The sequence below is a fragment of the Aricia agestis genome, chromosome 11 (assembly GCF_905147365.1).
Source record: "Aricia agestis chromosome 11, ilAriAges1.1, whole genome shotgun sequence".
In the NCBI taxonomy this organism is placed as follows: Eukaryota; Metazoa; Arthropoda; class Insecta; order Lepidoptera; family Lycaenidae; genus Aricia; species Aricia agestis.
This window is the reverse complement of record NC_056416.1, coordinates 349,213-376,372: the sequence shown is the minus strand read 5'-3', so window position 1 is coordinate 376,372 and position 27,160 is coordinate 349,213. Positions and strand designations below refer to the sequence as shown.

The window sequence follows — 27,160 nt, the reverse complement described above, 5'->3', positions numbered from 1 at the left end:
CTGTTTAAGTGTTATATCGTCATGTTGAAAATGTAGGATACAGTACATCTTTGTGAATATTTAACTACAGCAAACTAAAACTAGGAGGGGAAGATTTTCTCTCCTCGAGTTTGTAGCTCAACTTACATGGTGCTTCTTTTAAAGTTTAAAATGTAGCGAGTTTCCTGCATTACCTGGTAAGAGGCTATTCTGAGTTGAATCAAAATTAAGAGGCAAACTTCTCGCGTACTTATTCCGATCGTAAAAGCTGATTCTCCGTCGACCTCGCCCCGACATCGCCCCGACATCGCCGCTGCATTATTTTAACGGGCGCGCCCGTTTCGTGCATTTTATTAAATTATTTTTCATAACGCTGAACTTCTTTGTTTAGGGAGAATTTTATGACTAGGTGTCGGCCGGCAGCGGGGGCGCTCATTTCTCTCGTCCAATAATTAGTTTTCTCGAGAAATCTCGGTAATTATTTTATTCATACTGGCATCACTATTCCCTTGGCGTTTTAAATTAAAACTTGAGATCTCTTTGGCTGTATCTAGATACATATTACACAAGCAACGCTTTTAGTCGGAGTGGCCAGCTCCGACCCGCAGTTTACGTGAGAGGCTAACGACACAGCTGCATGTGAACTCGATGTAAATCTTTTCTTACTCGCTGAATATACGTCCCGAGCTTTTGAATATGATTGCTAACTCAAACGTTAAATGTTTGTTTACAAGCTTGTGATACGATGGTTAATTAATTATTATTGTAATAAAAGGAAGCGTCATAAGATCTGTGAACTCAAAGTTGTTCTTAGTAAAAAATGTTCCTCATTCTTCGTAATTCAGTTACTGTCCACACTTTCGTCTATAAATATCTTCCGAAATAATTGTTTTGATGTAACTTTAAATCTTGTTTACAGTTTCATAAATTGCTAATCAAAACGCTGTAAATAATCCGAATCCGGGGCCTATCCCTCGATCAAACAATCACAAAGTTGCCAACTACTCGCGGCCTCATCAAAGTTTGTCAATCAGCTGGTCCTGGGTCCCGGCGCCGCGCGGGCGCGGGTCATTATAATCATTACTGATTTGTATTAATTTGGACGTCCCAGAATAACACTGTTTAGTACTGGAGAGTCCGAACACGTTAAACCTTTATTTATGAAAATAATTATGCCATTATGTGACTGCTGAATTGTCGTGTTGCAAACAACAATCTTTACTTTATAGGCGTCTCGTGACTATTCTTAACTTAACTTAAAGCATTACTTTCTCCTCCATCAACCTGAAGCTTATTAACACTTTGATATACGTTGCTGCTATCCGTATTACGCAATTAGTTAAGACGGTGACGTCACGGCGCTGTTTAAACTCAATACAAACTATAAATTCGTTAGCAGCTGCGGTCCGACACTGACGGATGGCCCTCAGATAGCCCGCTATAATACTGCCTCTATAATATGACCGCATGGGAACTTTATATTCAGTCTTAAACTTGTTGAAGACAGGAAGGTTCTTTTTGTCAGCTTAGACTAATAGGAGCGAAGAAATAGAGGAAAGTGTGGAAAAAACGGGAGAAATTATTTGAAATGGCTTATTTGAATCCGCTAATCTACTACTGGTCCGATTTGAAAAATTCTTCCAGTGTTAGCCCATTTATCAAGAAAGACTATAGGCTATATTTTATCACACTAAGACTAATATTAGCGAAGAAATAGAGGAAAATGTGGAAAAAAACGGGGGAAATTATTTGAAAGGGCTTATCTCACGAACTACTGGAGCATTTTTTCTGTTATTTGGCACAAATAAGAAGTACACCACATGAAAGATCATAGGCTATTTTTTTGTACTAATTTGTCTATGAAATATTTAATTTACGCGAGCGAAGCTGCGCGCATTGTTATATTTCGCGTGGTCACGACATCACGCGTGAACGGCTGGACCCATTTTGCTGAAATTTGGTATAATGATACTTTGATTCCCGAAAAAGAACATAGGATACATTTTGTCTCGGAAAAATGTACCGTTACTACACAATATACTTTTATGATTTGTGCGTAAACTATTCAATCTATTTTGATGGAATTTGGCATGGAGATTGGAGATAGGGCTGGAGGACAAATTTGAATCTGGGACAAGGAATGTTTTTTGTCCCGGAAAAATATGCGGTTCCCACACAATATACTTTTCTGATTTGCGCGTAAACGACTCAATCGATGTACGGGAACAACTATAAACTAAAGTCCACGCGGACGAAGTCGCGGGCAACAGCTAGTATTTAAGATTTTTATTATATTATCACATATCTAATACACAATTACACATCCAGACCCGGAAACATTGAAAACTTTTTGTTCCGTCGGCGGGATTCGAACCCGCGACCCCCGGCTTGAGCTACCAATGCGCTCACCACTGAGCCGCAGAGGTCATCAAGTCAAAAATTAAACTGCACAATTAGGTAAATAATGCTTAAAATCGAAAACCCAAGTGTCGAGTTGTCGCATTTGACGTAGGTTAGCTTAAGCTTGTCCCTCGGGCTTCGTCAAAGGGTTTTCATGGATATTATATCGCTGTCGATCCCGGCGACGCAGGAGACTTATTTTGACATATTTGTCAAACTAGCTTTTGCCTACTACGACAGAACTTTTCTCATCACGATGTGCGGTGCTTAATTAGGGATTGTTGCCAAATGTAACAACCACAGTTCTTACGAACTTTGGATGGTTAAGGGCTCCTGAAATCACAAGTGGTCTCTGGCCTCTGCTCTCATCAGCAAGATGTCAGGAACAGGGTTCTACTACGAGCCACTTGCTTATAAAAGCCTTTGAGAATTTGTTATTCGTATAAATTAATTAGGCTTAGACCTGTATAGCTATTTATAGCTTTGCGTAGGAGTAGAAGATACTTATTTAGTCCGAGCTTTGTTGGTTACTGACGTAGTAATAATTTGTGGCGGTACCCACAATTCGCCTAACAGTCCTGCATCGCGCTATCGAAGTTTCGGAGAACGGCAAGATATATTATACAACGTCTGAAATGACGTCAGTGGGCTTCGGCCCGACCGAGCATGCTATCTCGCTCGGTCGGAACATCTTCCTTTTCGGCCGCCACTAACAACGTTAAATTGGTGACCACCGACAAGAACACGCATCCTTCTGGGCATCAATCATCATCAACACTCCTCGCCCCTCCGTACCACGTCAGCAGACATCATGCATAACCGGGTTGGAGGTCCGCGCCGGTCGAACCCGCGTCTGGCTTGAACGGGGCAGCCATAGGCTACAACGACCGACCGGTCGTTGTAGCCTATGGCTGCCCCGAAACGTCGATAGCGCGATGCAGGAATCTTAGGTGAATTGTGGGTACCGCCACATCACTCCCCCCCCGAAGACCTGTGGTATTCTTCGATGCGCTTGTGCTGTCAGGTGTGGGCCGAAGCTACGCGTACAATGACCCCGTGCTCTGCTTGCTGACCAGCAAGCAGAGCACGGGGTCATTGCACGCGGGGGGGGGGAGTGATGTGGCGGTACCCACAATTCACCTAAGATTCCTGTATCGCGCTATCGAAGTTTCGGAGAACGGCAAGATATATACAACGTCTGAAATGACGTCAGTGGGCTTTGGCCTGACCGAGCATGCTATCTTGCTCGGTCGGAAGATCTTCCTTTTCGGCCGCCACTAACAACGTTAAATAATATTTCTTTTAATACGTGATTTTAACTTTTTCAGGTTTTACAGGTAAGGTGGAATGAAAATGTTTTTTTTAATGTTTTATAACATTTTTTTTCGTTCGCTCGTTTGAGCAAACGGGGCACCTGATAGAAAGCAACTTCCGTCGCCCGTGGATACTCGCAGCATCAGAAGAGCTGCAGGTGCGTTGCCTGCTTTTTAAGAGGGAATAATGTAATAGATGAGGGTAGGGGTGGGAAGGGAATTGGGCCTCCGGTAAACTCACTCACTCGGCGAAACACAGCGCAAGCGCTGTTTCACGCCGGTTTTCTGTGAGAACGTGGTATTTCTCCGATCGAGCCGGCCCATTCGTGCCGAGGCATGGCTCTCCCATTGTTTTATCTTATTTGATTAATTATACAATTTTAAGAATTTTTAACGTTATTTTACAACCTCCATTAATCAGCGGCCAAGTGGTCCGCGAACGCAAAGATTTCGAAACTTGGACAATCCATTGCTCACCTGGTTATTGTTGAATTTGATAAGAGTCATTGTGACTTTTATCAAATTCAACATTTATGGTAAAGTTTTCAACAACGAATAGGGATAGTTGGATTACATAATAAAATTATGTGCCATCTTTTCTAATAGATTTTTTAAAATTTAAGTTATAAAGCAACCTATAGCTATATAATATTACTAGCTGTTGCCCGCGACTTCGTCCGCGTGGATTTCAGTTTATAGCGCGCGATGTCAACAAAATTGGTGTCAAAAGCTTTTATAAAAAAACCCTGGTACCCCTTAAATCAATACAGCTGTGCAGTGTGCAAACAATAAGTACTTCATTTTTGTATGTTAAACTTTATATATTATGCCAAATTTTAAAGCTTATTTAGCCCCCCAATTACACAACTTTACCCATAAACTATTTATCATTGATAGGTTTAGCCCCAATTTCACCAACGTCTGTTAGTGTTAACAGCTTGTTAAAATATCCTGTCTTCTCTTTCATTCATATGAAAAACAAAACAGCTAACGTGATACTAATTCGAGCATTAACTTTAACAGTCGTTGGTGAAATTTGGTCTTAAGGTTACGTCACTGCCTGCACAGATAAAGTAATGAGTTATTTAATACCGTAGAATAGATATAACAATCGAAAAAAATCGAGACTTAAATGTAAGATGATACCACCTCTTATAGAAAGACTTTTGAGCAAGCGTCAGCGCGATGTAGAAGACGCACGGCGCCATCTATTATGAATTTTTTGAACAAATTTACGACCCTTACAACCCTTTTTTCCAGTAAAAAAGTAGCCTATGTCCTTTCTCAGGCTTTAGACTATCAGTATACAAAATTTCATTACAATCGGTTCGGTAGTTTTGGCGTTTGGCGTGAAAGCGAGACTGACAGACAGACAGACAGAGATACTTTCGCATTCATAATATTAGTACAGATTATGTGCACACTGCACAGCTGTTTTTGGGTATTTTGATTAATTAAGGGCCGCGCTACACCGGAATGGCAGCGGCGAGGCGAGCACTTTCAGCGCTGCCATTCCGGTGTAGCGCGGCCCTAAGAGGGGTACCACTTACCAGGGTTTTAAAAAGTTTTTAAATTTGACACACATTTTGTTGACACCGCGCGCTATAAACTAAAGTCCACGCGGACGAAGTCGCGGGCAACAGCTAGTTATGAATAAAAACAATAATATATAATAAAGTAGGTATGATTAGTTCTGTTATAATAATGAAGTAAAAAATAAAGCGCCATCTGTTTTCATATATTAGAATTAAAATGTTGATTGCATTGATATATTTTCTGGATGGAATATAGGCCAACACAACACACTCGAACTCCTTAGAAATGCAGTAGGAGTTCTATAAGATAAGATAGATTGATTATTATGATGGCAAGTGATAATATTATTAAACATAATATTCTAACGTATTAAAAACTATAAACAAAAACATAATAACTAATAAGTATGATTAGTTCTATGTTCCAACGAAGTAAAAAAAAGCGCCATCTGTTGAATCGTATTAGAACTAAAATGTTCATTGCATCGCGTCGGTATATTTCTGGATTTTTTATAATATTATACATAAAATATATTTAAGATTTTTGAAATATTATTTTAATACACATCCAAGACCCAGGAACATTGAAAACTTTTTGTTCCGCCTGCGGGACTCGAACCCAGGACCCCCGGGATGAGCGCTGGCCACGCGCAATGCGAAGTAATTTTCATCGATATTTTCATGGAAATAAGATATTTTCCCACATCAAAATGTAGCCTATGTCCTTTCTCAGACTCTAGAATAACTGTGTACAAAATTTCATTGCAATCGGTTCAGTAGTTTTGGCGTGAAAGCGAGACAGACAGACAGACAGACAGACAGACAGACAGAGATACTTTCGCATTTATAATATTAGTTTTTGGCGTGAAAGTGAGACAGACAGACAGACAGAGATACTTTCGCATTTATAATATTAGTATGGATTAGTATAGAAGTATAGATACATAAAATATATTTAAGTAAAAAATAAAACGCCATCTGTTGAATCGTATTAGAACTAAAATAAAATAAAACGCCATCTGTTGAATCGTATTAGAACTAAATTGCATCGATATATTTCTGGATTTTTTTATAATATTATACATAAAATATATTTAAGATTTTTGAAATATTATTTTAATACACATCCAAGACCCAGGAACATTGAAAACTTGTTCCGCCTGCGGGACTCGAACCCAGGACCCCCGGGATGAGCGCTGGCCTGCGCAATGCGAATAAATTTTCATCGATATTTTCATGGAAATAAGATATTTTCCCACATCAAAATGTAGCCTATGTCCTTTCTCAGACTCTAGAATAACTGTGTACAAAATTTCATTGCAATCGGTTCAGTAGTTTTGGCGTGAAAGCGAGACAGACAGACAGACAGACAGACAGACAGACAGACAGACAGAGATACTTTCGCATTTATAATATTAGTATAGATATAGATCCAAAGGCAAACAGACAATCTAGATTCGAATAGGCTTCGAAAGACTGACTTCGCTAATAACCTTTCTGACTATGTTTATTATAATATTCCTATGTATAAAACCCAAAAAACTTAAGTGAAAGGTCCTGGCAAATATTACTCTCTCCGATAGCTAGCGTTTTGGCACAGCACTGCACGACGTTGTTATCACTTAGCGCTTCCCTGCTTATTGTTTCTGATTATTGCTTCAGCTTCCATTCTGTTATATCGAAAAACATTTGGAATATTATGTTCTTCGATATTACTATATCGAAAAGCGTACTTTATTCCGTTTTAGCAATATAACTTTCTTTCGATTTGTGAATTTTGAAAACCATTTGGCTAATATTACGCTACAAGTTGCACCTCCAATATTGTATATATATATATCACAAACAATGTGATGCATATTTCCTTCCAACGAACCACTACTAATCATCACTAAGCATAATCAGTAGTCGCACTGACTTTATTCCTTCTGTGAATCAGACGACGTGTGTTAAATCGTGCATCAGGCGAGAGTGATCGGCTCTCCCACATAATGTGATCCACACGAGCCGGTGCAGTCTCGGTAATGCTCGGCCCAATTACATTACGATGCTATTGATCTCAAAATTTCTCATCCGAATTGTAATCACGGCTCATATTTTGGAGCGCTCGTAGTTCGTGCGGACTTTTTTAATTTTCGTTGCACTAGCGCAATCAATGCCTTAATTATTCTACGGAAATGGAACGAAAATGTTCATATTTCGGAGGGAATTTTACGTACCACGTAGGTTGATTGGGTTAATACTTTAGGTAGTATACTTTCAACATGTTCTTAGATTGTAGGTGTTTAAATGAAATTTGAAATTTAAAAGCTTATTAGTTCATTTGCAAAAACAGATCTTTACGTTCCATAATAATAATTTTAAACGATTATATGACATGGTTTTGTAACGTTGTAGGATTTATACTGAATATAAAAGGACATGTTATAATTTTAGGTGATCTAAATTTAAATAGTGCCTCTGTTTCTATAAAAAATGATTACTGTTATTTCCTAAGTTTTTGTAATTTATTTGACGTGAATGATGTGATGAACATGCGTGGGAGCAAGTTAGATGTGGTGTTGGTGCAGAGGGGTATTGATGCAGGTTGTGACTACGTCCCAGGTATGGAACTGGTTCCGATTGACCTCAACCACCCACCCCTTTATATTTTAGTTAATACTTTGTCAAGTAAATCTAGAGAGGCCATAGAGCCTAGCAACATTGATGGACTTCGGGATTATAATTTTAGTAGAGCTGATTTTCTCCAGCTATATCACTCCTTGAATTCCACTCCATGGCACGAGGTCCTAGATTACACGGACGTTAGTTTGGCTACTGATAAATTCTATAGCTTACTGTACAACTCTTTTGATGCATCAGTTCCTAAGAAAAAGAGGCGAGTCTCAGGCAATAGACGTTATCCAGTTTGATTTACCGCAGCAATAGTAAATAGTATTCGCTTGAAAAATCGTCTGCACGCTAAATGGAAACGTACACGCTGTGAGCTCATCTACTCTGACTTTAGATCCTTGCGATCACAACTAAAAATCGATACTCAAGCCGCGTATAACTCACACTGCTCTTCTATTGAGGGCAGATTGTTCAAAAATCCCAAGCAGTTCTGGCAGCACATAACCAACCTTAAATCAAAAGGAGGTTTCGAACCAATAGTGTCATTTGAGGGCGCCTACTACTCCGGAACGAAAAGTGCTGAAGCCCAGTACTTTTCGAGTGTTTTTCTGCCTCAAGTACCAAAATTGGACCCAGATTGCTTGTGTGAAGAAGGTGTGGGTTTCGATATTCTTCTTCCTTCTTTGACTCCTTCTAATGTTGAAAGGGCGATTAATAGGCTCAAGGCACAAAGCTCTATTGGTCCTGACAGCATACCTCCATACGTTTTGAAAGCGTGCAAAAGTCTTTTGGTCGTTCCTTTATGTCACCTTTTTAACAGATTGCTCAGCTCTGGAATATATCCGAGGCAATGGAAGCTATCGAGAGTGATTCCAATCCCCAAGTCGAGTAACACACAATCTGTTGAAAATTACCGTCCTATAGCAGTCATGCCCACTGTTGCAAAGGTGTTTGAGCTGGCGTTTCATATTATATTGATGGAAAGGATTCGCGAATTGCTATCGGACGCTCAGCATGGTTTTAGACAGGGTCGCTCCGTCAGCACAAATCTCTTGTTACACATTGATATCATTTCTGAGGCCATCGACTCTGGCTATTAAGTTGACGTTTTGTATTTTGATTTCTGTAAAGCATTTGACAGAGTAGATAATGATATTCTTCTTAATAAGTTGAGATCTCTTGGGTTTTCATCTGCCTTTGTCAGATTCTTCGCGAGTTATCTACGAGACCGAATACAGTTTGTAAGATACGGCTGCTTTGAGAGTACTACTTACAGCATACGCCCAGAGCGTATCATGTCAGTCAGGGATCAGTATTAGGCCCTCTTTTATTCCTGATCTTTATAAATGATCTTCCAGCAATAATAAAGTATGCCAAATTCTTATTATATGCCGACGATCTGAAGATCATCATGGTAATAAAATCTTTGCACGATTGTTTACTTCTCCAAAAGGATCTGGATGCTCTCCAGCGATGGAGTATTTTGAACAATCTGCTGTTCAATATGAGCAAATGTACTGTAATGACATATGGAAGGAAGTTACGACCCCTTGTATTTAATCACACAATGAATGGACATCCCTTGACTCGAGTCCACAACACAAAAGACTTAGGGGTATACTTCGATAAAACCCTTACATTTAAAGACCATATTGCTGCTATTGCTAAAGATAGTTATAAACGCTTAGGATTTGTTCTCCGAAATGTTAGGGACTTTAAAAATCCCAAAGTAATTAAGTTACTGTATAACACATTAGTACGCAGTAAATTAGAAACGGATGCCTGTGTTTGGAGCCCTCATACAAATGCATCAACAGTGATGCTTGAAAAAGTACAGAAAACTATTCTGAGATTCCTGTACAAAAGAGTTAATGGATATTATCCTTATATGTACCCCACTAACTTCCTTTTAGGTACCCTAAGATATCACTCACTAGAGGTCAGGAGGGGTGTGGACCTCGTTCTAATAATTTTAAAAGCTCTTCGTGGAATTATAGATTGTCCGGAACTTCATACCCTCGTTTGTCGTTTGTTCGTCCCTGACAAGTATCGCAGGCACCGCTCTTGCCGTCGGCCCAAACTATTTGCCTTACCTATATGTAATTCTGTCGCGAGAGCCGAGTCCCCACTGTGTCGTGGGTTAGACGTGCTCAACGCTCTCCTGTCTGCCAACCCCGAGTGTGACATTTTTGCTGATAAATGGATGGAAATAAAGAAAGTATGTGTGAAATTCTGCGAGGGAAAGTATGAAAGAGCTTCTACCGTTGTCTATTAGTTAAGTTGTTATTATTATTAGTTTTTAATTACTATCAATGTGTATTATTAATGTGTAAGTTTTAGGTTAATTAATGTAATTGGGGTCACCCGTTTTAATTAACTGTAAATAAATAAATAATATTATTCACTCGTTATTGTTGTAGCAACGAGCTGGTATAAACCAGCTCGTTGCTACATACCGATGCTGCGATGATTATTTCTTACTGCTTACTTACTTACGACACACCATGCCGAAATTCCATCGCGTTATATTGTATGCGTTTGACATTGCTGACGTAATCACGCGGAATTTCTGCCGCGCAAATTCGGCATAGTGTGTTTAGAGTTTAGCTACGAATAATAAATAGTTTTTATTATTCGCAGGAGTTTAGACACTAAGTTTTGCTTTTCGGAAGGAGCACAATGATTTATTAAAAATACTTTCAAAGTAGGCAGAATTGAAGAGCTGAATATAATTTCAAGAAAACGTGTAGGCTTGACCTTAAACATCGCCCAATAAATGTCAATAAAATAAAAGATAATATTTTTATATGATATTCAAAATATATTAGTTCTCCGTTTTAGGAAAATATAAGTATTTTCGTGAGTGCTAGGTCGAAGAAACATCAACATAATATTATTATTTATTACTTTTGTCACTAAAAAGCATTTGGTATATATTTTACTTATATAGATAATAGATCTTTATTATTTGTAGGTTAACTTCGTTTGATTAACATTGCATAGGTTTCTTCGGGAGTTATTGAGTGGATTTTTTGTCATGGTTTTTATTAAATTTTATACGTGGGAGAGCAATGCTTCGGCACGAATGGGCCAGCTCGACCGGAGAAATACCGCGTTCTCACAGAAAACCGGCGTGAAAAAGCGCTTGCGCTGTGTTTCGCCGAGTGAGTGAGTTTACCGGAGGCCCAATCCCCTACCCTATTCCCTTCCCTACCCTCCCCTATTCCCTTCCCGTCCCATCCCTACCCTCTCCTATTAACCTATTCCCTCTTAAAAGGCCGGCAACGCACCTGCAGTTCTTCTGATCCTGAGAGTGTCCATGGGCGACGGAAGTTGCTTTCCATCAGGTGACCCGTTTGCTCGTTTGCCCCCTTATTTCATAAAAAAAAGTAGTAATCGTAAAGTAGTAGTAAATTAAGTAGTAATTAAAATGAAACAGTTGTTAAACGTGTCTGAATTTGGACTTTGCTATTTTTCGTCGGATATCAGTATTCGCTAGTCAAAACAGTTTCCCAAACATTAAAACTAAAAATATAATAGGATTACATGTAAGTACGTACATAATATTGTATTATGGCTAATGTAGTACCTACATATAAAAAGAAGAGAAAATATATTTCTAATTCCATAGACAATACCGTGGAGCGATGGACCACGAAATACGAAGTGTAATCCTGCAGAGTACGAGTCAGCAGATACTCGCTCATTACCGAATACTGCCTTAATAAAATCCTTCATCTTAGCAACGTTCGCATTTTTTGTTTGGATAATCATTTTGTAAAAATACTAGCTTATACAAAACGCCCATGAAGGGTTTTCAGTTGAGAGAAAGGAAGAGGAATTTCAGTTGATTTAATGAAAGTTTATTTAAGGTTTACCATTTATGACGTATAAAAAAAAACTACTTGATAGATTTCGTTCAAACCAATTTTCGTTGGTAGTTTTTATAGTAATGTACATCATTTATTTTTTTTGACTTATCATACTGTTACGGTACATGGTATACGGACACGTAGTGCCATCTAGCGACAAACCAGCAAAACTTACCGAGGGAACACAGGCAACATAAATCCCCTACTCATTCCTAGATGGCGTTAGGTGCGCTAGTACATACTCGAATAGACTGTGCTCGAACTTTCTAGAAGTGTCTTGTTTACGTGTTTACCGGTTTATTTTGTTTACGTGTTTACGTGTTTAGTTGTTAATGTATATTGTGTTACATGCTCGAACCTCCTAGAAAGTTCCGACACTTGTTTACTTGTTTACGTGTATCGGGAACTTTCTGGAATTCGTCTCGCCATATAAAAAGCCGCAGGTAGACGGCTCGGCAATTCAGTTCGATCTGAGCGATCTTCGAGGCGATTGACAAATAGTGAGTGAACCAGTGAAACCTGCGACTTGGCTACGACCTAGGACAGTGATTGGACCTAGTGATTAGTGTTTGGACTTAGTGCTAAGTGTTGTGACCTAGTGTGTGCTTGTGTGACCTAGACTTAGTGAATAAAGTCTTCAAGAGAGTCACCAGGTCTTTTCTCTCCAAATCCTCGAACCCTAGCACGTAACCATACTTTAGAAGTTAGAGGGGGGGCGACACACATTTTACCACTTTGGAAGAGTCTCTCTCGCAAACTATTCAGGTTAGAAAAAAATGATATTAGAAACTTCAATACGATTTTTAAAGACCTATATATATACCCCACACGCATAGGTTAGATGAAAAATATTTTTTTTTGTTGGTTTAAGGTTTACCATATTTTATGAGGTATAAAAAAACTACTTGCTAGATCTCGTTCAAACCAATTTTCGTTGGTAGTTGTTATAGTAATGTACATCATATATTTTTTTTAGAATTATCATGCACCTACTTTAGAAGTTAGAGAGGGGGGGGGGGCACATTTTACCACTTTGGAAGAGTCTCTCGCAAACTATTCAGGTTAGAAAAAAATTATAATAAAAACCTCAATACGATTTTTAAAGACCTATCCATAGATACCCCACACATATAGATTAGATGATTTTTTTTTTGTTTCAGTTTCCCCCTAGGGGTACCCCTAAAATTTTTAATAATTTTTCCATTTTTGTATCAAAATCTTAATGCGGTTCACAGACTACATCTACTTACCAATTTTCAATAGTATAGCTCTTATAGTTTCGGAGAAAAGTGGCCGTGACATACGGACGGACAGACAGACAGACAGACAGACAGACATGATGAATCTTTAAGGGTTCCGTTTTTTGCCATTTGGCTACGGAACCCTAATAAAAAGTGGCGCATTTGCTCCAAAATGTGCAAGCTTACTTTTTTATGAAATAAGGGGCCAAACGAGCAAACGGGTCACCTGATGGAAAGCAACTTCCGTCGCCCATGGACACTAGCAGCATCAGAAGAGCTGCAGATGCGTTGCTGGCCTTTTAAGAGGGAATAGGGTACCTATTCCTACTTACAGGGGAAGGTAGGGAAAGAAATAAGAGAGGGAGGAAGGGAATAGGGTAGGGGATTGGGCCTCCGGTAAACTCACTCACTCGGCGAAACACAGCGCAAACGCTGTTTGCGCCCATTCATGCCGAAGCATGGCTCTCCCACGTCACAAACTGACGTGTTGACTTGTTGTAATACATATATTCTGTGGTAATACGTACTAAAGGTTATGATAATAGTATTGTATAAAATATATGTTCTGTACACGTCAAAGTATCGAGGTACAAAATTGAAGGAGATCGTAGCTCGGGCAAGTTTCTCTGTATTTCAGTTTTTATTCCAAGCGCGCTAAGTCGGCTCTGTATGTTCCCCTTTTAGCCTTACTAAACGTTTTTCCTAGAATAATTCAGGTTTTCGGGTCCATAATAAATATTCAAGGTTTTATACAGAAAATATTCTGTTTGTAGTGAAAAAGACTGAAATACATAAACGCTGTTTCTCAAAAAAGTATATCTTAGAATATGTATTTTTTTTTTTTTTTTTTTTTTATTATTATAAAATTGGGGCCGTCTATAGACTGTTCGTCCATATCCTTTTTTTTGTTATTTTATTATTTAGATTTTTCGCACCAAGGATAATTGAAATAATATTATGAATTTTAATTAATTGTGGTCCATCACGCCATGGACACTTTTTTTTTTTTTTTTTTTTTTTTATATATGTGTGTATATGTATATTTAATAGAATAGAGTATAATATGTTATACATATAATAAATAAATATATACATTTATTGTTTTATAAATTGCATAATAATAATATTAATGTTTTGAACGGTGAGGTCCCAGTCGGTGTGGCGGCCAGTAGATCCGACATTTTCCGATTTCCTTAGATTTTATGCTGCTCCACCCTTTGCCTTTAGATGTTGTGACATTGGCTTGGTGGAGAGGGGTCACTCAAGCTGGGTGGAGTTTCTAGGTTGTTAAAAAGACATCGTTCTGTGTCGAATCTACCCGCCATGTGGCTTAGGACTTTATCGTTCCTGTCTTTTATAGCCATTTTTATATTATAATCTCTTATGTGTTCGGTTGACACCTCCGTGGCTCTTTTTATGAAGCTTGCCACAGCGTCTCCATCAGTGTCAGTGTAATAGACACAGGTGTTAGTGTGCCGGGATATGGCTACAACTGCATGAGGAACGCTGTCATGGATTGCCAGCTTTCGGGACTTGGTCTGTATGATGATCACCGAGGGACTCGTTAATCCCTGAGCTTCATGGATTGTGAGGACGCGAGAGTCCGTTCCCGATCCATAGCCTGTATTAGTGAGGGCTGCTTTCTCCTCTTGTGTGTGGACAAGATACAGGGTATTTAGATTGGTTTTAGGTATTCTCGCTCCTGAATACTTCATTAGCTTTAGGGACCGCACTATTTCCTTCGATGAATAGATGTTATTATAGACCATGCTTAAGGCGTATGCCACATCCATAGGGCTCCTGTGTGTGCAAGACAACTCCTGGGTGATGCTGGTTACCAGGTTTGGACGAGTGTAATTAAGTTTAAAGAGGTTTTCACGCTCTATAAACGGGAGTTGGTTAATATCTCCAATGAGGATAACATCGTTGGCGCCTGTTAACTGATTCGCCATGACGATTGAGCCGAAATGGTTCATGAGGGCCTCGTCAACTATCAACCTTTTGTAGGTTTCCTTTGTCCCATTTACCAGCAAAGAGGCCATGGTACGAACTTTATCTTTAACTTTGTTGCCAGTTCGTAGCGATAGCCTTTGCTTTAGATCCTCGGCTGCTTCGATTGTCGTTGTTATTATAACGTCTGTTTCCTCATTGAAGTTATTAATGATCCAAGTTGTCTTCCCACATCCAGGAACCCCATTGACCCACGAGTAGTTGATAGGTTTCGCGAATATATCCCAGTCCATGCTGGATTCGGGGTCCCCAGATAGGACTTCTGCCATTTCTAGTATCCTGTCTTCCAGCATTATTCTGGTACATTCCGCTATTACCACTATTGGATCCTCAGATTTTGTGATAAATTTGAGAGTCCCCGTGCGTTTTGTCTCATCCTCGTCCAGAACCACGAATCCGCAGTCGGCACTTAACGCCGCCATATACTGCCCTGTCATCGCCCCGGCAATTATTGTGGAGGTGACATTGTCGTATATGGCAGCTTTTGCATCCTCGAGTCTCACTTCTAACAGCTTTTGATTTTTCCGCTGATAGGCCTGCATGATCTTATTGCAGGTCAAGAGCTTTATGGTCTTATTTGCTCTTATTATCGCCTGGAACTCGAGGAAGGCATTTATTATATGATCTTCGGGGCTCTGGGCCAGTCTGAGTTTTGGCGGGAGCACTTGCCCGAGATCGGCCCTATATCTTTTGTTTTTATTTGCCGGTGTTTGTGTAGATGGTTCCCTCAAAAAAGCCTCCATTGCTAAAGCCTGCCGATTTGTTTGTGACGAAGCCTTGATCCGAGAAAGGGTGTTTTTATCCTCGATCATTCTTTCACGATGAAGTACTTTTTTGATGGAGCCCACAAACGCTTTTAATTTGGCCGTTGAGTTTAGAGACTTCTTAATTTCATTTTTATTTCTCTCTTTCTCATCCTCTTTTTTGGTCTCCCGTGATGCTTGGAGTCGTTCACTTGCGGAGGATGAGTTCGCCTTATTGCTGGGTTGGGACGTTGCTGGCTGATCATCACGATTCTTTTTGAGGAAGCTTAGGTCATCCCCTCTGTTCTCGTAGACGATTATCTCATGATGTTCTGAGGCTTTTACTATTCCATAGTAATTTGCAGCCCTGCCTTTGTCCTGTCCCAGTGACATGGCGTCTACGCTGATTATGCGTGGGGTGATACTGTGTCTTATTCCCATTGCTCCCAACTCCTTCAAAGACGAACATGCCCGTTCAAAGGCTGTTTGCGCATCCCATTCGAATACTATTATCGTTTTGGTGTCTGATTTCAGTATTCTGCATGGTTGGCCAGCGAAGGTAGTTGTTGGGAGAGCTAAATATTTGCTCATTTTCATGTTCGTCTTTGATGTACTTCCGTTTAGGATTGCTGCTAGTCCCGGTGAGATGTTGACGTGGTTGGGAGTGCTAAGACGGCTGTATGTTATACCCAATGTTTCGGTTGGATTAGACATAAAGAGAGGGATCGGCCTTAGTTTAATTTTCGGTTCCCCGTTTTGTCCGCGGGCTAGTAATTGTTGGGTTTGCTCTAGGGTCGGCTGTGTTACAATTTCGGTTGAAACTGCCCGTTGTATTTCTGTGTGTGCCTGTGATTGTGTTGGCGCATGTATTTCTCCTGGCCTGTGGGTTGATGTGAAGTGTGTCTGTGTGGACGTTGGGGTTTGTGATCGTGTGCGTTGTGTTTGATTTCGTGTGTGTTGTGTTGATGTGTTTGTTATTACTCGCCTTGGTGTATAGTTTAATTTGTTGTGGCCTGTGTATAACGTTGAGCCATTTGCATTAGAATATGTATTAATACGAGTAATAGGGATGATGACAAGGTCAAAGATTAGCGAATTTTGTTAATAAAATAAATAAATCACGGTAAAAAATAAGTGTTTCCAAAATTTCAGCTTGATAGTATTTGTATTTTTTTTGTTATGCGCCTTCAAAGTTGGATATTCAAGTCGAATTTTTTTTCAATTAAATTTCTTAATATATGTATACAATTCGATAACTTATGCAATTAAAAGCAACTTTTGTTATGAAACCACTTTCATAATCGCAATATTTAATATACCTGTCGAACAAAGTTGTCTCCCGATGCGTACAAACTACGAAAGACTGACGTCATACTTTCGTAGCACTTTGTATGGAGCGTTTCGGGCAGGTCTTCTTTATGAGATATTTGAATTGTCTTATCTCGGTCGGCTATCAAAGTCATTCTTTCAACGATGTTTCTATTTTTTAAGTGTCTTTCAATTACCGATAAGAAAAAAAATAGTCATCATGCCTATTGTAATTTAAAAATGTATTTATAGTATTATTTCCAAAAGAGTAATTACAAACACGTGCGACTAGTTGATATGAGACAAATAACATTATGTTTTATTGTGAGCGCAGGCACAGGCAGGGTTCAGTACACCAGACGGCTGCACAAACCACTTGACAGTTGACTTACCCCGCGACAGCTTACACTGACGTTTGACACTACAATCCTACCAATATTATAAAGGCGAAAGTTTGTACGTAGATGTATGGATGTATGTATGGATGGTTGTTGCTCTTTCACGCTTTTCACTTCAAAAACTTCTTACAATAATATTACAGCTTATACATTTCATCAGAATAACACGTAAAATTCCTAATTTACGCGGGCGAAGCCGCGCGGGACATCTAGTGTTACTAAAAGTGTTCTTAGCGTTTTGTCTAAGTCTTAGAAATTTTTGTAAAATAATAACATTTTATAGTCAGATACTCTTTCTTCGCATCAATGTTATCAACATGTTTTGCAGTGAAAAGGCACTTAAAACTAATTTCAATTAATACTTTCAAAGTTAGTCTCTAATAGTTTGAAATGTTAACAATTTAGTCTCGGGACTGTTCAGAAACAATCTGATGACGGCGACCGAACAAAAGAAACGTTCGCAAACTGGCACCCTATAAAACTAGATGAGGATCATTTACAGAAGATAGTGGCAGATATTAAAGCGGAGATTGTGAACTTCTTAGATAAAGTTTTTCTATAACGCTCAGCCACTTACCTAGTTATAATAAAAACGTGAAACGGCTTTTTAAAGTTGAGGGACCTCTTCATGGCTTAATATTTTTCCATTTATTTGGAGGGGATGGGACTGGTGCCTATTATATTTGAGAACACACGATACAAGCAAAGTCACTTATTTTGTTTCAAAAGTTTATCGCGTACCTCCAAGTACCAAAAATTTTAATTAAATTATCTTAAATTAATCTTGGTAAAATAAATACAACTTATTATAAAGTTAATAACTTTACGCACATTATCTCTGCTCAATATTATAGTCATTAATATAATATAATACAAGTAATGTGCTCTACATAATCGAAACTTGTTGGGAGAGTTTGTTATCACCGCGAAATGGCGGCCTTAGCCTCAAATGCACGGTTTTGGCGAAATATGTACACTTGTATTGATGATTGATACAGCTAAGGTCAGACAGATCGTAAAACGTACTCAGGCTGATTACCAACTTGTTGAGTGTTTAAACTCCAACACTCTTTGCATATTGGATGATGAATACATTAGCCTTCGCGAGACGTATTGGTAAAAGGACGATACGTACGGTCGATATTTCCGAGTCTTCTCACATCTAGTACAATATACTTTCTAGTTAGAGAAGATAAAGAGACTACGCTATTCTGTACAACTTGTATTTTAAAATGTAAACGTTCAAAAATAATAATATATTCAGACCAACTTAAAACCTCCTCTTTTAGTTGTATAAAATACTTTTGAGCGTGTAGTTAAACGGGTAAAGCCCCTGACCCACCGTATGTTACTCTGCGGGCGGCGCGCGGCGGACTGCGGTCACAAGTTATCCCAGCTCGAGCACTCGGGAGTTGCGCTCACTAATTAAAACGGCACAACTCCGGGAAGAAAATCAAAGGAAACATTTATCATTTTTATGAGCAGCTAGATGAAAACTGCACGTTGATTGCAGCCTTAGCCCTTACGATTCTTATTATAGAGTGCAATATCAAAAAACAACTTCATGCATTATGATGTGTTGTATCGTTTGTATCTTTGAGGATTGAACCCTCTCTTTATTGGTCTGCTCCAAGGTGTACTGCTGTTAGCGTCTAAATAGTGTGAATTGTAAATTGGAACCCATGGGACATTTAACTGAACTAAAATTCAGTAGTTTAACTCACTCGAGACGTCATTTATTTTACGAGCTGAAGCTTATATGGGTCAACTTTACGGCCTTTAATATGAATGCAGGCTATGAAAATTAAGTTTATTATAAGGATTTCAGGCGGAATTTATTATACTCGGCAAGTGAGTCCTACATTATTGTTATTAGTGTATCTTGTGTCTCATATAACATGTCTACAACTTATATGCTAATGAATCCTGCCGAATATGATAATCGTCAGGCGTACGTATAAGAATGGACAAATAATATCTTTGTAAATATTGAAATGTAGTTTTCGCGAGAATACCAGAATATTTTCGTTGTCATTCTCAAATCTGCATCACAGATTCAGCACGAGCGGGCGAAGAATATGAAAGCTCGCATTTGTTCTGAACGGTTTAAAGCGCGAAAACCGCTCCGACAATCTGATATTCATAGCGAACGTGGTCTGCAAAACAACAGGTATTGTGACGGGCTTTGGCGCGCGGTGAATTGGGAGATACCGTCCAATATCGGATAATGTCGGGCCATATCGGGCTGTATCGGGATTGGCGCCGGCGCCGGCTCCGCTCGTAAATAAATCGGGGGCTTTAGATCACGCGCGGCCATCAAAAACACATAACTTTGAGAGATAGCCTCGCACCATAAATATTGTGAAAAATATTTCGTCACAGGTTTTCGCTGGACTTGTGGATTTAAAAATATGGCCTTTGTCTGTTTCATACAATTCAACTGTAAGCTAGAATTTAAAAACTAGACTTTCTTGGTATTAATCCGCTAGCTATGTCACGTAAATAGTTCTTTAGCTTTGGATTTTACATAATTTCTCATTGGAAAAGGTTTTTATCGGCAAATGAAGTATTGAAGTCTTATAAAACCGCTTAGTTTTCGCACTCTTCGATCTGGAATCTAATCATATTTTAATGAGGAACATTGCAAGAGAATTGCACCGAAAAATTGGAAAAGTTGGGAAAAAATGAATGAATGAATGAATGAATATGCTTTATTGTGCTCAAAATATTATACAAAACATGAAATAAAGGAAATTCACAAGAACACGGCATGAGCACAAAGGCGGCTTTATCGCTGTGAAGCGATTTCTTCCAAGCAACCTCTGGCGCATGGAGACAAATTACAACACAGTGCAGCTTGAGTTGGAATAAGACAGAACTAGAAATTAAATTAGGCTTATCATACATCTTAATTACCTAGGAACAATCTTACACTAAATCCTATTCTAAAAATATGTTACGATAAAATACTATTTAAAAATATACTAATACACAAATACTAGATATAAACAAACTAATATATATTTTAATAAAATATAATACACAAAGGTAAATAAATACTATATTGTAATATATTATATTATAGCTTACAGTTCCTTCGCACGAAATCTCTACTAGATACCAAGGTAATGATTCTTGAGCATTTTTTTGAAACTTTCGATAGTTTTAACTTGCCTGATTTTGGCTGGCAGGGAGTTCCATAGCAGTATTGCCCTGACTGTAAATGACTTGTTGTAAAAATTGGTGTTGTGTTTAGGGATATGGAGAAGGAGATTGGAAATAGAGCGCAGTTGAAGTTCGGACGTTCGGAATTCAAATATTGACTTAAGGTAAGAAGGGGCTTTTGGGTTGAATAGTAGGGTGTAAAGCAAGGTGAGAACACGCATGTTGCGTCGTAGGCGAATGGGCAACCAGGAAAGTTTAAGGCGATATTCAGATATGTGATCATATTTACGTAAGTTAAATATAAAACGAATTGCCATGTTCTGAAGACGCTCGAGTTTGTTTAACTGTTCTTCGGTGATGTCAGTGAAACAAGCATCCGCGTAATCCAATATGGACAAAAACAAAGATTCGGCAAGTAAAATTTTGGTTTTTATTGGAAGAACGTTTTTTAGCCTCCTGAGTGAATTCCATACTGCATGCACCTTGCTGCTGATTAAGGAGATATGATCAGACCAGGAAAGGTGATCGTCCAAAAGCACGCCCAAGTCTTTCACTTTCTTACTAAGGGGTATTGGCGTTCCATCTACGAGCACCGGAGGTAGATTCTCCCAGTCAACCTTAGATCCTTGACTCCCTACAATAATGACCTGTGATTTAATTGGATTGATGGAAAGGCCATTATTCTTACTCCATTCACAAATTGCGTTAAGGTCACTATTAAATGTTCTGATTTTCATAAGAAGATCTTCCAAGGTAGACTGGGTGTAAATCTGGAGGTCGTCTGCGTACAAATGAAAGCGAGAGAAACAGAAAAAGGTTATGGAGTTTATGAATAAGGCGAACAATATTGGGGGTAGTACTCCACCCTGCGGGACTCCAGCAGTGATAATGGACCACGAAGAGAACTCGTTATCCACACGAACTCGCTGCTGTCGCCCCCGAGGTAGCTACGGAACCAGTTGGTCACTGAAGGTGAGAAATTAGCAGCACTAAGACGACCTATAAGGATGTCATGGTCCACACTACCAAAAGCATTGCTGAAATCCAGCAAAGCCAAGATTGTAACTTGTTTGTTATCCATAGCACATCGGATGTCGTCTGTGACCTTGACTAGTGCTGTTGTAGTGCTGTGCCCAGGCCTAAATCCGGACTGATAATCGCTCAGCAGGTTGAATTTATTAATAAATGAAGATAACTGGTGTTGAATCAATTTTTCCAGGACCTTCGATAGAAAAGGGAGAATAGCGATAGGTCGGAAATCAGCCGGTGAGGCAGGCTTACTTTTTTTTGGCAGGGGTAAAATTTGCGCTGCTTTCCAGATGCTCGGAAACACGCCGTTTATTAAAGAGAAGTTAAAAATGTGTTCTAAGGTGGGAGCAATCTCGTCTAGAACTAGAGAAATCATCTTTTTGCTGATATTGTCCTCGCCAATAGCGTTAGAGGAGATTGCTTTAACTTTCTTTTTTATTTCAACAACAGTGACCTGGGAAAAGTGGAAAGGAGGGTAGTCAGGTGTAGGTAAGGTAGTCAGATGCTGTATTAATTGAGTTTTAGAGTTGTAGTCAAGTGGGCTATTAGGAGAAGTGAATTGGTTATTAAGGAGATCTTTATCGAAGCTACTGACTGACAAAGAATGATCAGAATTACTACCAACTCCTAGGGTTTTTAGAAATTTCCAGACTTTGGCAGGGTCGCAGTTCTCGACGGTAGCGTGTATGTGGCGTCGTTGAGCGTCTCTGACAACTTTGTTACAGCGATTTCTAAGTTTTAAGTATTTCTCCCGATGCTCTTCAGTGCCGCTTTTTTTAAATTTAGATTTGGCTTTGTGTTTTTGCGATATTAAGATTTTGATCTCGTCATATAGCCAGGGTGCGGGGAGGTGTTTCAATAAAGTTCGTCTGACGTACGTCTAGCCGGAGATTTTGAATATCGGCGCGGAATACTAAGCCGGGATTGATAGAGTCACGTATTTCATTACTTCTGTTGTTTTTGTAGTCTGTGGTCGTCATGTTTTCCTAGTAAAACGTCTGCCACTGTTCTATATCACCTTTTCGGTACTTGGAGGTCGGCTAACGAACTCGTATATTGTCTAAGGTCTGATTTACATGAGTTACTGAGAATTCTATGTCATAATCAATAGGATCCTCCAACACTAATAAACTTAAAATGTGTTTTCCACGTTCCATGGGAAATATTCTGCTAATGATTCTAAGTGAAGGTAAACGGTACATTTCCTTCAATATAAAATCTAAAATAGACGTCAACAGTCGAGGCGCGGCGCTGACCGGCCGGGCCCACCTGCTGCTGCGCGCCCGGTGCATACTGTAAACAACTATACCTACTCTACTGTAAACACCGCGAATTAACGGTTTGTTGAAACACGTCGGAGATGTTTACAACACTCCTGTGAGGCCACGCCACGCGGTGAGATCAACGCGTTTATGACGGCTCAACAATTCTTTTATTCTTCATTCTGAAGTGTAAACAATCTTAAAATATTAATAGAGATATGACCGCGATATAGTCATTCTCTACCATAGGATGGAATTGGACAAGGCGATGCGGGATACCTAAAGATAATACTTTGATTATCTGATGATTGACAAATAGATGGATGGAGCAAAACGGCATCTAGCACGGGAGCAAATGTTTCTATGTGGTTGCTTGTGAACTTCACAAACTGTAAAAATCTATTAATTTAAATTTTGGTTACCCTAAATTGGTGTTTATATTTTTCAAATGGTTGTAAAATGTAAATGATAACGATGTACGAAATGCGAGGTAAACAAATTTATCGTTGTCAAAAATCTCGCACAAGTGTCGCGTGTAATCGACGCACTTTATCAAAGTTCGTCCGATGTTGTGATTGAAATCGTCCGCCTCGACACCGGCCCGCCGCCCGCCGGCGTGATAGATGTGATGTGATGGATGTGATACGTGATCATACGCGTGATATACAACATGCTTCAACACAGAACTTTACAGATTTAACTTGTGTCATTTCTGACACAAAGATTAACGACGAGTTTTGGCGTTTGGGACTATTGTGTAGACAGAATTTTGTTTCAGTTGTGAAATCATAGCTGATTTTAGTCTCACGCTGACTGCACGCGCACCGTACGAAGTAGATATATGAATCTTGAGACACATAACAAAGATGCGAAAAATAAAACTAAATGAACTAACTCTCTGTCTAAACACACCATGCCGAAGTAACGCGGCGGAAGTTCGGCATGATCACGTCAGCAATGTCAAACGCATACAATATAACGCGACGTAAATATATTGCAGGCGTAATCATGCCGAACTTCGGCCGCGTTTTTTCGGCCTAGTATGTTTAGATAGTACCAAATCAATAGTCGACCTAACTAACAAAACATTTAGTTTATTTGATAGATATATCCGGTGAAATGAGTCTAATAAAGAGATTCGGTCCCGGGATCAGGGCCTTTATCCCGACCACTTACCGCGACCTAAGGGTCAGCTCAAATCAAAGTAGCGCTGAGTCGGCAAATCTGGGTTTTGTCTCCTTTCCACAACCTGTACATTTTGTACCTGTGTCACTTTACGGAAAAACTATCACGTCTATTGATTTGTGCTTAAACAGTAATTTTTATTTATAATATGTAGATGTGTTATCATCAGTCGGTTAAGGTGTGACGACGCGAGCCCTCACAAAGCTCGGCTTTTAGCTAGTTCTTTAATCTATGTTATAGGAATAATGAAACCATCATAAACTATCACCAAACAATCGTGCACATTGAAGACTTCAAGAAATTCGCTGCGCTACGTTTCTGCGTTAGTATGACTCGGTCCTAATCCTCGGATCCTCCCAGCAGTCCCAATCCACTCCTGATCCCGAATTCATCTGTATTCGGAGCGTAAGGCGTTTATTACACGCCGGATAGCTCCCGAAATACACACATTTGCTTCAACGAGCTCTCTAACTTGCCCAAGTGAAAACCTTATTTCTAAGTTTCGTAGGCATCGCTCTGTCTAGACAAGACTGTTTCGAGGTACCTAACATTTGGATAACATTGTTGTCTAACTTTAACATAGTTCCAGTTATTGTATGCCTACCTCTGCCCTCTCCAGTCTACAATCTACATAATAAACCATGACAACATATTTTGTTCACTATTATAGGGGGACCTTAATAGTTGATGATGATGAAGATTTAAACACAATTTTGAGTTCATTAAGGGTTTCAATTAAGTCCCTCGTTCGCCTACGCCGCGTGCGAAGTTGAAGACGGCTCGGCGGTGATATATATGAGCTCCTGTGACACCGATAATAACAATACAAGATTGATTACGATGCTGAATTTAATATAAATAAAATACTTTTAAGAAGTACATGACAAAACACTCCGCTGCGGGCGTCATCTTGTGTTTTTCCGGGATAAAAAGTATCGCCATACCAGATTTTTATAAAATCGGCGTTTTAGGGCGTCAAGAGGTGACAGACAGACAGACAGACACACATTCGGATTTATAATATTAGTATGGAAGTATGGATATGGATGAATATTTGTTCGCTCATATCTGGGCCAATGAGGCTTAAGGATGCTTTTGCTAGTCATACATAATATTTTCGATTTTCTTTTTAAGTCCAATTATATCGTTGAAGCGTACTCCACAAAGAGCGTCCATTATGTGTTTTTTATATCGTCAGGTTCGCGGTAAAACGTCTATGTATATCAATTACGAACTGCCGCGCATACACTACACTATATTTCATCGCAATCCATTAAGCCTTCACGTAATAAAAAACGCCCGCCATAATGGGTTTATAATAAAAACGTCGGAAAACGCGAAAAATGTTTTGACATTACCATTAGCCGCAATATTGTTGTAAGTTACGATTGTTTTAGTTGTGGCAATTCTGGCGACTTAACTTTTGGCAGCGGGGGCCTGTTAAGTGGTTCACTTAAATCCAGTTAATGTTGAATTTAGGCCAGTCTAATGGTCACGAAGTTGGGCTGACAATTGCTATCTGTTGTGGCCACTTCCTTGGGGCCGTGCATTAGTCGCTGGACAGTGCTGACTGCTGGCGCGCCGCCAGCTAACTTCAAGTTGCAGTTTTACTGTCGGAGTAATAGCTGCTCACCTTCCCGAACGCATAAAGATAAGTGGTCAACTGTATTAAACTCTGGTTCTACAGTCTAAGCTCAATCTATGTTACTTATCAGTCTAATCACACTTGAATCTTGTTCAAATTGTTTATTATTGTTTGAATAATCGACTTCAATAAAGGTGGATTAAGATTAATTAAGACCTTTGAAGTGAGAAGACCAAAACATTACTACATAGTAATATTTTGGTCTCGTCGTTAACGTTGATATTATACAAAAATAAACAAAATCAAGCTATGATTATACAATGTGTCCCAAAACCGGTGTCCGATCCTTTAATGTTAATGTATGGCGTATTATTTTATTGACAAATTGGCTACTAAAGGATCGGACATCATCGGGATTCGGGACACATTGTATATTGGCCGAATTTAAAAAAAATACTCTATTCTTGTATAACGTATAGTAGTAAATTCTTGAAATTACTAACCTAAAGAAGAAAATTGACTATCAGAAAATCATAGTATGTGATGGACTGGAGACAGGAGTGTCTATTAATTTAAGTATTTACCATCAATTTAATTTTTCAACATTGTGTAGTTAATAAATCCACAATGTTGAAAAGTACGTGGGAGAGCCATGCTTCGGCACGAATGGGCCGGCTCGACCGGAGAAATACCACGTTCTCACAGAAAACCGGCGTGAAACAGCGCTAGCGCTGTGTTTTGCCGAGTGAGTGAGTTTACCGGAGGCCCAATCCCCTACCCTATTCCCTTCCCTACCATCCCCTATTACCCTATTCCCTCTTAAAAGGCCGGCAACGCACCTGCAGCTCTTCTGATGCTGCGAGTGTCCATGGACGACGGAAGTTGCTTTCCATCAGGTGACCTGTTTGCTTGTTTGCCCCCTTATTTCATAAAAAAAAAAACACAAACTATCAACCACATAGCGGCCAGCATTGTATCGCTCAGTGTGTGCGGACTTCTAAATGGATATCTTCTAAGAAACAGTTTGTTTGTTCGCGAGTGAAAAGGCCGTCTGCGGGACAGTTTATAGTCGGGATCCATTAGATCCGATCGATCCGGGAATAATATTTATCCTGCCATTAGCGCCGAAAACCCGTGTTTATCTAACGTCCGACAAATACGCTGGACCACGTAGATGTACATTCTACAATGTATTTACAGGTTTCATTTAATCTAAATATTAGAATGTAACTTAATCCTAACAAAGAACTATACAACACGTAATGCTAAGAATTAATGATAATGTGCAAAGAAGAAAAATGTACCATACACAAAATGTATGATCTAAAATGTTTTATCTAGCGGGTGTTGTAACTGTAAACAAACAAATAAACAAAGTGCAATAAGTATGTTTTAAATTAATTGAATAAAGCTTAGAGTTGAAAGTTTTGTTCTGAGAAGAGTTCATATTTTACTCTCTTATTTGTGGCGCTTAAATTATTTACTAGAAGACACAAATTATCTTAGCTACTTCAGATGCTTA

The 27,160-nt window shown here is 39.2% G+C and overlaps 1 protein-coding gene across 1 annotated transcript in view; it reads right to left on the bottom strand.

The window, feature by feature from the left end:
• The window catches only part of LOC121731638 (somatostatin receptor type 2-like), a 113,597-nt gene that overhangs the window by 31,084 nt on the left and 55,353 nt on the right, over nucleotides 1–27,160 (bottom strand). The window lies entirely within an intron of this gene.